At 36.2% G+C, this 15,789-nt stretch overlaps 1 protein-coding gene across 7 annotated transcripts in view; it reads right to left on the bottom strand.

The window, feature by feature from the left end:
• Positions 1-15,789, bottom strand: part of LOC149532531 (biotin--protein ligase 2-like) — a 101,461-nt gene that overhangs the window by 37,687 nt on the left and 47,985 nt on the right. The gene's annotated exons all lie outside the window — the stretch shown is intronic.

The following is a 15,789-nucleotide window of genomic DNA, read 5'->3' as shown; positions in this document are numbered from 1 at the left end:
TAATGCTTGTCGTAGGTAAATATTGTGTAGCCGACAGGATGTATGTTGTCGGTAGATATTGTGTAGCCGATGGGTCGCTTCGGAAGGTTATTGTTATGTACCCAACAGGTCCCTTTGGGAAGGTTCTTGTTATCTAGCCGACAAACCCCTTCAGGAAGGTTCTTCAGAAAGTATATGTACACCCTCCGAGATCATTGTAATCATTAGGAGCATTATGTAATCTTTTCGACATATGCAAATAATACAAAGAGTTTTGTTGTTCTTGTTCATTGTTTGTGTGCATTAATCTATTTACCCCATGCAGTAAACATTTGGCACCGTTGCCTAATGGACCTGGAACGAAGGTAGAGGAATGCAAACTAATGCCAAATCAGCTTAACAAGGATAGAAATAAGCTAATGGGAAAAGATGGAATACTCACCGCACAAGAAAATTTAATTTTGACACAACAGGCCGAATGCAGACGAAGGTTTCAACAAATTGCCGACGGACACCAAAGCATTGAAGAATTGTTGGAAGAGACTCGACAGCGGCTCGATTTGGTGGAAGAAGCAAGGGAGGAGTTTCTGAACCTGCATATGCCGAGGGGAGAGAATCCAGATGGAAGAGGATTAACTTGCATAGCTTGGAGTGCCGAGGGAGCACGAGCGTGGAGTGAACTCTTCATCCGAGATACACTTCCAGAACGGACAACTTCGGTTGACGAAAATCCTTCTTCACCAAATAGCACAACTATCAGAAACAACGCAGGTGTTCAAAGCAACATGGGTGTTCAGAACAACGTGGGTGTGCAGAACAACGTGGGTGTACAGAACAACGCAGGTGTGCAGAACAACGCGAGTGTACAGAACAACGCGGGTACGCAACAAATCCCTCAACCTCTACTAGTAATGGCTGGACCAAAGGAGAAGTTGCCCAAGTTTGATGGTGATGGAACAACCAATCCAATCCGACACTGTAAACATGTGAAACAATTTGGAGGGCGAATGGCATAACAGATACAAATGAATGGGTCCGACAATTTCCGACAACCCTAAGGGGGGTAGCAATTGATTGGTTCACCAATACAGATCCCCAAAAATTAACCAATTGGGACAACATGAAGGAGTCTACCACCGAATTTCAACTATTGCGCGACAACAATGAGATTGTAGCAGAGATATACAACACGAAGCAAGGCAAAAATGAAACAGTTTGAGTATATGCCAAAAAATTAAAAGACTTAATAAACAAGATGGAAGGTAAGCCAGCAGATGGGCTACGAAAGAGATGGTTTATTGAAGCACTACGCCCAAATTTATGGAAGAAGATGAGGATTGTGTCGCTATCATCATACACTGAAGCATACAATCAGGCAATGAACTTAGAAAGTGAACAGAAAACAAAAAAGAAGAGTAGCTCATCCGAGTCAGATGACAAAGCATCTTCGGAAGAAGAGAGCAACGATGATGAAAAGGGCAACAAGAAGGTCCAAGCCCTCCAAAAGGATATGATCCGAATGATGAAAGAATTTAAGAACATGCAGAAGGAGACCAAGGGAAATGAGCTATGGTGCACAGGCTGCAAGGCAGAAGGCCATATGAAGGGATCCTATCCGAAGAACCAGTTCTATGAGATCTGTCAGATCATGGGACATTCCACAAAAGAATGCCCCTTCAACATGAAAACAAGAGGACCTCAACAAGTGTTCCTGACAAAGGAGGCTTCCGCATCAGGAGGGAGCGAAAACACCAGTACGAAGGGTGCCACCTCGAGAGGGTACAGAAATAATAGACAAGGGCAAAACATCAACAATGCTAACAATAATAATGGAAGTCGCAACCGAATTCAATACGATGCGAATGGCCGCCCGATGGTACAATGTCGAGCATGCAATTTGTGGGACCACTTTGCCCGAGACTGTACAACAAAAAACACACCGAAGTTGTTATGTAGATGGTGCGGTCCTAGAGATCATGAAGATGCTAAGTGTCCGAAATCAGGAGTGAATCTAATCACCATCAGGACGAACGAAAAGGAGGTTCTGGCAATCACACATAAGCAAGCAAAACTATACCCCAACCCGATGAAGGAAAAAAAGAGATTAGAGGAAGCATGGGCGAAAATCAAGAAGGCAAAGTAGGCGGACAAAGCACACTTAAAGGACACTACTAGTACCTTAGAAAGAAACTGTGCGGAACAGAACATTGTACGACAGATATTACAAACTGAAGTATCAGTCAAGATAAATGATCTACTGCTCACAATGCCTCAACTCCAATTGGTACTCACAAACATTGCTTCCGCTGCTAAATTATTAGAACAAGGAAGGGAGAAGAAAAGTGGAACACGTATGGAGGACCCAATGCTACTAGCCCTCACATCCGGACGGCACCCGGTGGTAGTCGAGATGGGAATTTTGGGGACTGTTCTGATAGACACAATTGTGGATGGAGGGTCCGATGTGATTGTGTTACCAGAGGACTATGTCACAAGGTTCGAATTTGAATTCGAGTTCGACAACGATGAAATTCGAGAGAAGTTCGGTGAGGCCAAAAAAATTCGAAAAAAATTCGCCTTATATAAATTTCTTTTTTTTAAAATATAAATATTAAATCTAAAAAATAAATAATATTATGTTAAATTTCTATATAATATGAATACATTTTAAAACATATTCCTATTATTAGATTTTAAAAACTTAATTTAAATATTACTAATATATGATAAGAGTTATCTTAAAACGTAACCATATTATATAGATTTAAAAAACTTAATTTAAATATTACTAATATATTATAAGAGTTATATTAGAACTTTTTATACTAACATAAAATATATTATAATCTAAATATTTAAAATATCAAACTTTAATATATTTAATAAAATACAAATCAAATTTTTTTTTAATAATTTAAAACATAATTAAGGTAGATAAATTTATATTTAAATACTAAATATTATAATTTAGGTCATATATTAAATTCTAAAATATATTACAAAACAAATTAGAAGATTTAATAGGAAGATGCTAAATTTTTATTTTAAAACAAATTTAAAAGAAAAGAAAACTTAAAAATTAAAACTGAATATTTAAATTAAATCTAAATGTTTAAACTTTGAATTTAATTTAGATATTTAGAGTCAAAAAGGAAGCCGACGATCATTTGATCTATCGAGCAAGATTATAAACTTCAGAAATATTTCCATGGATGGAGTTTGAGCTTCTACGCAGGTTATCATTTACACTTATCGCTGCTTGACATGAAAGGGCACTTATCGCTGCTTGACATGAAAGGGCCCTACGAAAATGATTTTTTAATATATTTTATTTAAATAATCAGTACCCTGTCGAATTTAGCGACGAATTTTTGCGATTTTTTAGCAGATTTTTGAAGTTCGCTGAATTTCGAACTTAATGGTTGAAATCCGGCGAACCCTGTGACACAGCCAGAGGATACCTGGAAGAGGTTGGGACAGCCAACGTTGTGGCCACCTACATTCCAATTGCTCACGGTTGATCAGCACGAGATCGAACCGTTGGGAATCCTAATGGCACAACCAGCGACTATTGGAACACAGCTGTTCCTACTCAACTTCGTCATCATCCTACTGAAGAGGAGAGGATATGACGCCATTTTGAGCCAAGGATGGCTTGTACAAGCAAAGGTTTAGCATGACTGGAAGAAGAATACACTATTAATGGAAAGCAGGAGATGACGATTCATTATTGATTTACACACACAAATGGTGAGCGAAGAAGCCGTATCATCTAATTCCGAAGAAGAGGATGAAGGAAAGCAGCGATTGGAATCCAATAAGGAAGGAGTCCTACAATTGGAAGGTGAATTGACGGACGATGATTTGAATTCGGTGAACGGCCTTTTCCACTAGTAGATGGAGAATTACGAGCTCTTTTGGAGCTGTAATATTTTAAGGGTCGCCGAAGGTGAGAAAGAAGAGGAAAATGAATGTCCAAAGGAATATAGAGATGCGAAAGAAGGAAAGGCGATTATGGTTGAAGCTGAAGGGAAGAACATATAGTACGAGCCCAGAAAAAAGAAACATCCCATTGTACGGAACACAGTGAACAGACCGTGCGGAAAGAAAAGGTTACAATGCACCACGAATTCACTAGAAAGGTGCCGACAGCAAGGAAAACACATCGCACGGTCTGCACAGGAAACAAAGAGGAAGGGCTTAAGAAAAACTTCAACAGTACGGAGTAAAGGTTCTAAAATCAAGAATACAATTATTGACGACAAGGAGTGGTAGCTAACGGAAGTCATGGTACTGAGTGTCGAGAACAAACTAGGCGATATGGAAAGCTGGAGGGAGAGATCGTGTAACTTAAATAAACTTGATGAGCGATGATTGCAGGCACAATGGACCACATAGGTGACACAGAACAGGCGCAAAGCATAGCTTGATAGACACCTGAAACTGAACAAGTTCCAACCGGGGCAGCTAGTGTTGAAGTATGACAAATGGAACGAAATCAAACTAGGTAAGTTTAAAGTCAAATGGTTCGGGCCATATCAGATACGGGAAGTAGGTGACAACAGAGCAATAAAGTTGTGGACATTAAATGGACAAGAAATACCAAAAGTAGTCAACGATTTAAAGCTAAAGATGTACCATGTCAGAATCATCCCCTCGTCATCAGAGAAGGACGAAACTCGGAGGAAGAATTAGATGTATATGTTCAAAGAGAGAGAGAGAGAGAGAGAGAGAGAGAGAGAGAGAGAAAGTCACCGTACGGTAACTTAAGTTTCCCTAATAGGCATTGTACAGTAATTTGGGTTGACCTGATAGGTACCATACGGTGGTGTCATTAGTTGTACGGCCTTTTTAAAAGGTCCTCATGCCCGTACAGATTTGAAGGGTAAATTTCCTGTTGCTGCCATACGGATTTGGTATGGATTTGGAGGTTGTTTTTTTAGTTGGGCATGTATGGATTTTGAAGACTAAGTTCTCTGTTGGGAATGTACGAATTTTGAAGATTAAGTTCTATTGGGAACGTACGGATTTTGAAGGTTGAAATCTCTGACTGCCATCGTACATAGGGTCAATGGTCATACGGTCTTTTAAAAAAGACCTCCATGCCTATACAGTGAAGGCATTAAGAATTGTTGTTGTGTTTCATACGCCTATACACCTTTTTCCCCAACACTGTATAGCAGAGTGAAGAGCATAGATTTTCTGAGGAGCACCATACGGCATTTTTAGATTCTTGTCACCATACTGAACACATTAAAGTCTTTCTAACTGTATGGCAAGTTTATGAGGGATGGTTGATGTGTCCATACGACTTCTTTTGTAGCCTTATATTCATACAGACCCTGCAGTAAAGGAACAAAATAAAAAATTTAAAATATATATATATATATCAACACAGTACGGCAATATCATCTAGCAGAGTAAGCAGAGATTGCCATATGACAATTGCAAGAAGAGAAGGGCAGAAGGAAGCAGTCAGAAGGGAGAAGCAAAAAAAAAAAAGACGACAGATTGAAGCAGTTTGGAATGAATAATGCATGATGCCAAAGTGAAGGAAAAATATAAGCAGTTGCCAGAAAGAGTGTGGAATCAGAAGAAAATGATATAAATGGTGTGTTCCATGGAGTTTTGTGTGGGTTTCAGAGTGCCTCTTGACCCCACTGGGGGTGATCCCCGTAGACCCTCAGTCGGTGTAGTTATCAATCGTGGAAAGTGTGACTAGTTGATGAGATCTAGAGTTGCTGCAAGCATGGAGTGTCTGTGTACCAGAGGCACTTGGAGTAGGTGTTGGACGTGAGGCTATCTTGGTGGATACATAGAGAGCTCAGGAGGAGCTGATCATCCAGTTGAAGGTAGTACAGCAACACTTGGCTTAGGGTACCCAGGAGTTGGAAGCAGAGAAAGCAGCACGGGTGGCTATCAAGGTCAGCTAAGGAAATAGTATTGTGTTAGCAAAGGCTACAGATGCAACATGTTTTGGAGACCAGTTTGGTGCAGGCATAGAACAAATGTGAAAGTGTTGTGACAAAAACAAATCTATCTTGTTGTAATTAGTCAGTTGATGTATTATGTTTTGTTAATTTGTCTTGGATATTTTGTAATTGTTGTTCGGAGACGACTTTTTTTTGGGGGGGATGATGTCGTAAGTAAATATTGTGTAACCGACAGGATGTATGTCATCGATAGATATTGTGTAGCCGACAGGTCCCTTTGGAAGGTTATTGTTATGTAGCCGATGGGTCCCTTCGGGAAGGTTCTTGTTATGTAGCCGACGGACCCCTTCAGGAAGGTTCTTCGGAAAGTATATATACACCCTTCGAGATCATTGTAATCATCAGGAGCATTATGAATAATACAAGGAGTTTTGTTGTTCTTGTTCATTGTCTGTGTGCATTAATCTATTTACCCCATGCAGTAAACAATGTTGAGAATGCAGTGCTTAGAGCTGTTGTTCCATATGAATCAAACCCCAATCCTAATGACATCCCCATGGTTAATAACTAGGTCACAAAGCTTGTGTTCACCAACAATAAAATGTGGATGAACTTCGGCAAGGAGAAAAAAAATTCAAGAATTCACGATTGAACTCATCTTTAAATAAGTTAATGTTGTGATAATGATCTATTCTTTATCATATTTTGGTCAGCACTGTCATATGGTTTCTCTCGTGTTCAAGCACTTTTGCTTCGAAGTTTTGTGTATGTTATGTGAGTTCGAGTCTTCTGGTGGTATTGTGTAGCTCGTGTTATTGGCATCGAGTTGTTTCTCTATTCTCTTTGCTATTGTGAGTTATCTGGGCATCAATCATGATCTATGATGGCATTAAAAGTGCCTTCAATTACATCTATTGTTTGTTATTATGAGTTATATGGGCATCGATCATGGTCTCTGTTGGCATAAAAAGGTGTCTTCTGTTATGTCTGTTGTTTTTTATTCAGTTGGATAAAGTTCTTGTAATTATTTGACACTTTTTCACTACTGTATCACATGATGACTTGGGACGATCATTGCATGAACTGGCATCACTGTGGCTCACTACAATGGTACATGGCTTCAAGTTGATTGTTCACGTTGGGAGGCCATTGCGTGTCTTGTCCAAGTTTGTAACTGCCGACTCTAGCAATTACATAGGAGATTCTTTACGCTTTGATAATGATTCTTTGGGGGTAGTGATGTTTCAGTCACAATGGTCTCTTTGTCTACATTAGGTGTTAATTCTGTAACTCTGGTAATCGTGACTGATCTGAACTATAGATCATACAGATCCTGTAATGCATGAATATCCTTAATCGGAGCTGCCTCTTTAATAACCTTAGATGATTAACCTTATCGATGGCCTCCTTAGGAGCATTTAATAATGTTCTTTTGCATGATTGTTGTTAGTATAATTACTAACTAATTATGTTTTCTAGGAGACGCAGATCATGAAATATAATCATTAGTTTATTCATAAGGGCCAACCTAGAAAGAGACATGTCCTTTGAAAGGACATGTATCGTTTGTATCATTTGTATCATTTGTATCGTTCAAAGGACATGTATCGTTTGTATCATTTGTATCATTTGTATCGTTCAAAGGACATGTATCGTTTGTATCATTTGTTTCCTTTACTTCTTTCCTAGTATCATTTGTACAATTTACATGCCTCTTGTTGCCTCTTTGTACAATCAAGTTTGCTCCTCTACATTACTGCCTTATGTGATTTTATTGCAGGGATAAGAACATTTCCAGAATAGTTATTATACTATTAGTAACACTCATTTAAAGGTTTGTATATTCAACACTATCTTCAATATCAAGTAAGGCATTATATTACTTGGATTTGTAAAAAATTGCAGAAACTTTACATGATATCAGAGCTCTAGTAGTCGAACCTAGGCTCTGCAAATTGACAATCAAATTAAAAATATCTAGCAACTCCTACCTTCAATGGCTAGCACAATTAGACCCCAAGATAGGTTTGATGGAAAAGAACACATCATTGCTTGGAAATTCAGAATTATGATGATTCTTGACGACAATAATGTAATACAGTTTGTTGATAAAGAAACCAAGCAACTTGATGCTAATTCTCATAAAACTATCTGGAGTAAAGGAAACAGGAAAGCCATGCAAATCATATTAGATGGAGTTAAAAATGAAATAGCACCTATGCTAATGAAACATCAAACAACATTTAATATGATGAATGCATTATTAAATGCATATGAGGTTAACAATGCAACTAGAACCCCTGCACTTAAAAGGCAACTAAATCATATACAGATAAAGAAGGGAGAATCTATGAATTCATACTTCCTAAGGGTGGGTAGTCTAAGAGATGAACTTGCAAGTATAGGGACCATAATTGAAGACAAAGAGCTAACACTTATGGCTATAGATGGGTTACTGGATTCATGGGAAACATTCTCACAAGGAGTAAGTGCTAGAGACAATCTTCTAGACTTCAATAGACTTAGAGGAGATTGCCTTCAAGATGAATCTAGCAAACTTAAGAAAGGAGGAAAATTGAAAACTGAAGATGAAGAACTTCATGTTCTCAACACAAATTCCTATAAAGATAAGAAGAAGCGCTTCAAGAAGAAGAAGGGTAATCAAAGAAATGACAAACCTAAGAAAAATCTATCCAAAATAAAATGCTTCAAATTTGAAAAATTTATATACTATAGATCTAATTGCCCTAAGAATACAAAGCAACAAGTAAATTGTACAAACGATACTAGGAAAGAAGAAAACTATGATACTGAGAAACATGTATTGTATTCTGCACTATCAAATGAAGTATCAAGCACAACATGGGTAATTGATAGTGGATCATCTTGACACATTATAGGATACAAAGTACTAGACTCAATATTAGAAGTTAATGGCGAACTTACCATAGGTGATAATTCCAATCATTCAGTCAAAAGAATTGGGAACTGCACCTTGAAACTGAAGTAGGGTATTTCTTTCCCTCTCAAAAGAGTACTTTATATCGGGAATAAAGAGGAATCTAATCTATGTTACAACACTTGAAGATGATGGACATAATGTTGCATTCATGGACGGTAAAGTGATGACCTGGTCTAAGAACTCTTCATTTAAAAAATCAAAATTGATTAGTCAAAGAAAGGGATACTTGTATGAATTAAACATAGAACTTATTCAAGCCTTAATTCATGAAGTTGCTGATATAAACAAAATGTGACATAGAAAATTAAGACATCTAAACTTCAAAGCCTTATCAACTATGGAGAAGATGGTTACTGGTTTACCTAAGTTGAATAAACATCATTCAAGCATATGCAAAGGATGCGCTCTGGGTAAGAACACCAAAAGTCCATTTCATGATAGCACTAGAAAAACTAACGATGTTTTGGAATTAGTCCACTCAGATTTATGTGGATCTATGTTTGTTCCTTCTCTTGGAGGATTCTGGTACTATATACTTTTTATAGATGATTTCTCTAGGAAAACATGGGGTTTACTTCTTAAAATGTAAAGAATCAGAAGAAACCCTTAAGAGATTTAGAGAATTCAAAATCTTAACTGAAAACTTATCTGGACACAAAATTAAAACTCTTAGGACTGATAATGGAGGGGAATATACTTCAGACTTGTTTAAAGATTTTTGTAAAGAAGTAGGAATTGAGAGGGAGTATATTGTTCCTTATAACCCACAACAAAACAGGGTAGCAGAAAGGAAGAATAGAACAATTGTAGAAGTAGCAAGAGCTATGATATTTGATCAAAATTTAGAATATCATCTTTGGGCAGAAGCCTCTTGTATTGATGTCTATATCTAAAACAAAAGTGCTCACTCCCACCTTAGAGATAAAACTCCTAAAGAAGTCATTTCTAAGGTTAAACCAAATACAAGCCATCTTAGGATATTTGGATGCCCAGTATACATACATGTTCCAAAAGAAAAAAGAACTAAATTAGAATCCTTCGAGAGGAAAGTTATTTTTGTTGGGTATAGTGAAACATCTAGAGCATATAGAATTTTCATACCTAGTTAGAAAAACATTGTACTTAGTAGGGAGGTAATACTTGAAAAAGATTTAGCGTTCAAAGGAGCCCTTAGTTTTGAAGATCTTACATATGTATCTAGTTTTGAAGAAAATCATGAATCTGAGTTTCAAAGGGAGAACATTGAAAAAATTGAAGATGAAATTCAAAATCTTAATCTTGAGGAAACTCAAAATCTTAAGAAAATGCCACTTTGGGCTATTAAGACTGTAGCGGAAGCACAAGACTTCGTTGCACCATCTGGAACCTTCCGAGAAAGCAAAAGACTCAAAAGATTTTCTAGTTATGCAGCAAACATGAGTGATTTATCTAAATCAGTACTAACCAATGTTTCGGATGCTATTAAACATACAACTTGAAAGGATGCTATGACGGAAGAATACCAATCCGTTATTAAGAATGATGTTTGGAAAATTGTTCCAAGGCCTAAAGGAAAATCTGTTGTTTCTTCTAGGTGGATATTTAAAATCAAGCATGCTATTAACAGTAGCATTGAAAAATATAAAGCCAAATTTGTAGCTAGGGGATTCTCTCAGAAGAAGGGAATTGATTATGAAGAAACTTTTGCTCCAGTTGCTACATACACCTCTGTAAGGGCAGTCCTAGCTATTGCAGCATCAAAGGGATGGAAATTACATCAAATGGATGTGAAAACAACATTTTTTAATGGAAAGATTACAGAAGAGGTATATTTGGAACAACCTGAAGGATTTGAAACTCATAACCCTAAAGTCAATGTTTGCAGGCTCAAGAAAGCTCTCTATGGGCTTAAACAGGCTCCAATGGCATGATATGAAAGAATTGATAAGTATCTCTCCAGTTTAGGATTCTTCAAGAACGAAGTTGATCCAAATCTCTATTGTAAAAAGGATAAAGATAATATGATAATTTTGATACTATATGTTGATGATGTATTAATCACAGATGATGATCATCTTATAGATCAATGCAAGAAAGCTCTAATCAGAGAATTTGAAATGAAAGATTTAGGACTCCTTCATTACTTCCTAGGACTAGACGTATGGCATAACTCTGACAGCATCATATTTAATCAAGGAAAATATACATTAGATATCTTGAAGAGATTTGAAATGTGGAATTGCAAACTTATGTCTTCTCCTATGGAGACTAATCTACATAAACTTAAGGAAGCAACAGAAAAATCACCCTCCATAGATTCTACTCTTTACAGACAAATGATTGGGTCTCTTATGTACTTGGTAAATACAAGACTAATATTTGCTATGTTGATAATGCTTTAAGTCAATTCATGTGTGAGCCAAAGGTGAGAGATTCACCTAATTGCAGTCAAACACATCATGAGATACTTTCAAGGCACTCTTAACGTTGGGCTCAAGTATGAGAAAGTTGACTTGGACTTACATGGGTACACAAACTCAGATTGGGCTGGAAGTGTTATTGATAGGAAAAACACTTCAGCATGTTGTTTCAGTTTAGGCTCAACGATGATATCTTGGATATGCAAAAAGCAGACATCAACAGTACAGAGTTCTACAAAAGCTGAATACATTGCAGTAGCAATGGCCTCTCGGGAAGCAGTGTGGCTTAGAAAGTTACTTGTGGGATTATTTGGTCAACCCATGAATCCTACTATTATTCACTGTGATAATCAAAGTTCCATCAAGTTTTCTGTGAATCCAGTTTTTCATGACAGGTTCAAGCATATTGAAATTCCTTACCATTATGTAAGAGATATGGTAAACATGAATACTGTAAAATTAGAATACATTTGCACTGCAAATCAAACAACAGATATTCTTACCAAACCTCTCTCTTGAGTGAAGATAGATCACTTCAAGAAAAGACTTAGAATGGTTGAATTATAATACATTTGTATTCTTTAATTATTAATGAAATAATTTTGAGTTAAAATTATTGTTGTTAGGCTATTCACTGTTATGAGCTTCACCATTTGTATTCATTATCTAAGAGGTGACAATATGTGAGATAATGAACACTTCTACAAAAAACATCATGAGAGATGACTATCTCTAAGATAATGTACTGAACAATAGAGAGCTACTATCAGATCTGGATGATTCAAGATCACATTGTGATATAGACATTTCTATGCCTATGAATCACAACTTGGATAAAAGAAGAATTTAATTATTCTTCAGACTTTATTCTGTGAACTTGCAGATCTTAGCTCAGGATCATATTGTGATATAGGTCTATCAGTACCTATGAGTCACAATTTGAATAAAGGGAGAATTTAATCACTCTGTGGGTTTTATCTTGTATGTTGCATTCCATGCAATACTGTTATCACTAGTACAAGTGATAAGTCATATCATAGGTTTAGTAATATGATATAGTATCATGTGTTCAATGATACCACATGCTTAGAAGATTTAGATAGATATAGAGTATCAATCTATGCTTATTCATCTTAATTGATAATGCTAGATATGTTATCTCTTAGTATGATTATCAACTTAAGAGGGAGTATTGATTCTGTAACTCTGGTAATCGTGACTGATCTGAACTACATATCGTACAAATTCTATAATGCATGAATATCCTTAGTTGGAGTTGCCTCTTTAATAATCTTAGATAATTAATCTTATCGGCGACCTCCTTAGGAGCATTTAATAATGTTCTTTTGCATGATTGTTGTTAGTATAATTACTAACTAATTATGTTTTCTAGGAGACGCCGATCATGGAATATAATCATTAGTTTCTTCATAAGGGCTGACTTAGAAAGAGACATGTCCTTTGAAAGGACTCTCTTGGGTGCAATATAAGTATGAGGTAAGAATGAGGTTAGAGAACACACAATACACAATCAAGTCTTCTCCTCTACATTGTTGCCTTATGCAATTTTATTGTAGGGATAAGAATATTTCCAATATAGTTATTATACTATTAGTAACACGCATTTAAAGGTCTGTCAAGACTATCTTCAGCATCAAGGCATTATATCACTTGGATTTGTAGCAGAATTTGCAGAAACTTTACATTAGGTAAATATGGCTTACATAGAGTGAATGATGATTTTGGGAAGCGGAGAATGTTGGTTAGCTCTGTATGTGAGCAGCAAAGAAGATACCAAGATTGACGCATTAAAATATCATTTTGTAACAGTGTCTTTTTTGTACTGTATTATCAGAGATTCTGATTGTGCGTGATAACTTTGTGTTTGTAAATCATTTCTCAGGATCGATAGTATTTGTGAGATACTCTGGTATATTATTTTACACAGTTAAAGTGTTTAATTTGTGAAGGAGATATATCAGGCTTATTGCTTGACTGGTTAGTGTCTTCAATCATAAGGGAGAAGTAATTATAATTGTTTTGAGAACTCAATAAAGGGATCATCATTTTTTGGGCTTTTCATCCTCAAGAGGAGGGTTTTCCTAGGACAAGTCTCCTATGTTCTTTGTAATTTTGTGTTGAATTTTAGTTTATTGCAATTGTTATATTTTGGTTCAAAATTTAACAATACTAAATCTTTTTTGAAGTTAGGTAATGAACATTCCTTTTATTTTTGTTTAAGTAAAAATGAAAGTAATTTCTGTTAATAAGTATTAAAATTAAAAAAGTTATTCTCATGAATAGTTCATTATTTAATTATATTAATGTTATTTTTATGTGGTAGGTAGTTGTATGTTATAACAAAACTTGCATTCTAGCCAATTTTTTCCTCCAAGCTGGTTTTGAAGTTTTCTTAGATACTGTAGTTGCACAACTTGCCTAGGCATCTATAGATGAGGCAGCTCTTGCACTTGACATAGACGTAGCTAGTGGGAGTGGCAATGTCATGGATTGTGGTCCAAATGAAGTTAAACCAAAAGTTGAACTTGATGCCTTTGATGAAGATGAATATGAATATGTCAATCAGATTGCAGTTTGAATTTTCCTTGTGTAATGACATTTTGAGACTTAAATGTATAGTTTTGCAATTATGTATATAATATTATGAGACATTCAAAACAATTACTCATTGACAATTATGTAATTACGAGTATCACTCTTCTTATAGTCAGTTAAATTTAAAATTTTTGAAGCTCCAACATACATAAATACATGTGTTCATGCATATAAATATATGTATATGGAAACAATTGTCATACCCGCACACCCAAATCTGTATCAAGTACCCATACCTGTACCCCAAATCAGTGACTTCGAAAAAATTCAATTGCTCAAGGGTTAAGTTTGTAAGGGAGAGTATTCTTAGGATAAGAGTTGATGATTGGTGTTATTGAGGATTAGAATAATGTCAAAAATGCATTTAAAAGCTTTCTTTGGGAACTCTGTACATTCACTAGTTTAAACTCTAAAAATATCAAAAACAGAGATATTATGAAAAAATCTGCCTAAGAAAATCAGTGGGCCTATAGTTATGAAAATGAATTGTCCCTTCTGTTTGGATAATGTTATTACTATTCCAGATATACAGATCAGAAGTGCCTTGCGCTTTTTCTTTAGGAGGCCAAGAGGCTCCAGGAACACTCTTTGCAGCAGTGTCTACCCTCGAGACTGCAGCCCAATCAGCTAATCACTCCATTCTTCACGATGGTCTCTCTTGCGCTGGGTACGAAGCAGCCACTTAATCCCTCCTCTGGGCCTCTTAGGACCGTGATACTTCGCAGATCCTCTTCACAGTAGCAGTCTTCCCCTTCTTCCAGAAGTCTTCAGTAGTAGCTTGGGGTCTCTTCTTGCACTAGGGCCTACACTTCAATTTTGGACTTTTCCTCAGTTTCTCAAAGCAGCTAGCTAGGTGGTTTGTTTGGTTGTTTTATTTTCTTTCCCGGACACCGTTTAGTGCTCCTGTTGTTGGGTCTCTTCCTGCTCTATGGCCTAGCCTTTGATTTTAGTTTTTCCCTCAGTCAGAGAAGCTATCTGGGTGATTTGTTTAGTTGTTTTGTTTTGCTTTCCCTGAACCTTGTTTGGTGCTCATGTTGTTGGTTGTCCTCCTGCTTTCTTGTTGGCCTCTTGTTGGCCTTTTGTTGGACATTAATAAAAATATCTTATCTCATCTTACTTGTTCCCTTAGCAACAACATAACGACGAGGATTGATAGTAAGCTGGCTGAACTATACAAATGTGATAAAGAATGGGTTCCCCCTTCTTGCTACAATTGTATAAAGAAGCTACTCTGATTGTTATTTTGGAAAGGATATATAAAAAGAGATAATAAAACAAATGCCTAAGAAAGGAGACTGCTCTATGATAAAATTGTAGAGGCCTATAACTTTGTTGAATGTTTCCTATAAGATTTTTGATAAAATAATTGCTAACAGGAAATTCCCCCAATCAAATTGGTTTGTCTAGGAGATGTGTAAATTAGAGAATCTCCTTACAGGCTAAGAAGTGATAATTTGATGAAAGATTCCAGGAAAAATATTTCCATGGCTCAAATAGACTTTGAGAAAGCATATGATAGAATTGAAAAGGGAATTTATTTGATTGCAATGAGATCTTTGAGATTTAGTAAGTTTTCTATAGATATATTGATGTCCTTTTTAAGGATGGTACGGCTCAAGTTAATGTCAATGAGGTGTTTTGAGCTTCAAAAGTCTGTTAGCCAAGGATATACTCGAGCACATTTAATAATCCTGTCTGGTTATAGCTAAATCAAGCATCAATTTCTTTCACATTTCAATAGTTTGACATTTTGTCAAACAATTGGCAAGCAACCCAAATACCATTGAATATATGATGTCTTAAATTTTCAAACACAATATCAAGATTTACAACAAACTGATCACAAATTTATTCAATTTTGGCCTTATAAGTTTAGCATAAATAATTACCAAATGCCAAT

The sequence above is a fragment of the Cupressus sempervirens genome, chromosome 10 (genome assembly GCF_028749045.1).
Source record: "Cupressus sempervirens isolate cs-2001-9-10 chromosome 10, ASM2874904v1, whole genome shotgun sequence".
In the NCBI taxonomy this organism is placed as follows: Eukaryota; Viridiplantae; Streptophyta; class Pinopsida; order Cupressales; family Cupressaceae; genus Cupressus; species Cupressus sempervirens.
This window is presented reverse-complemented; position numbering and strand designations above follow the sequence as displayed.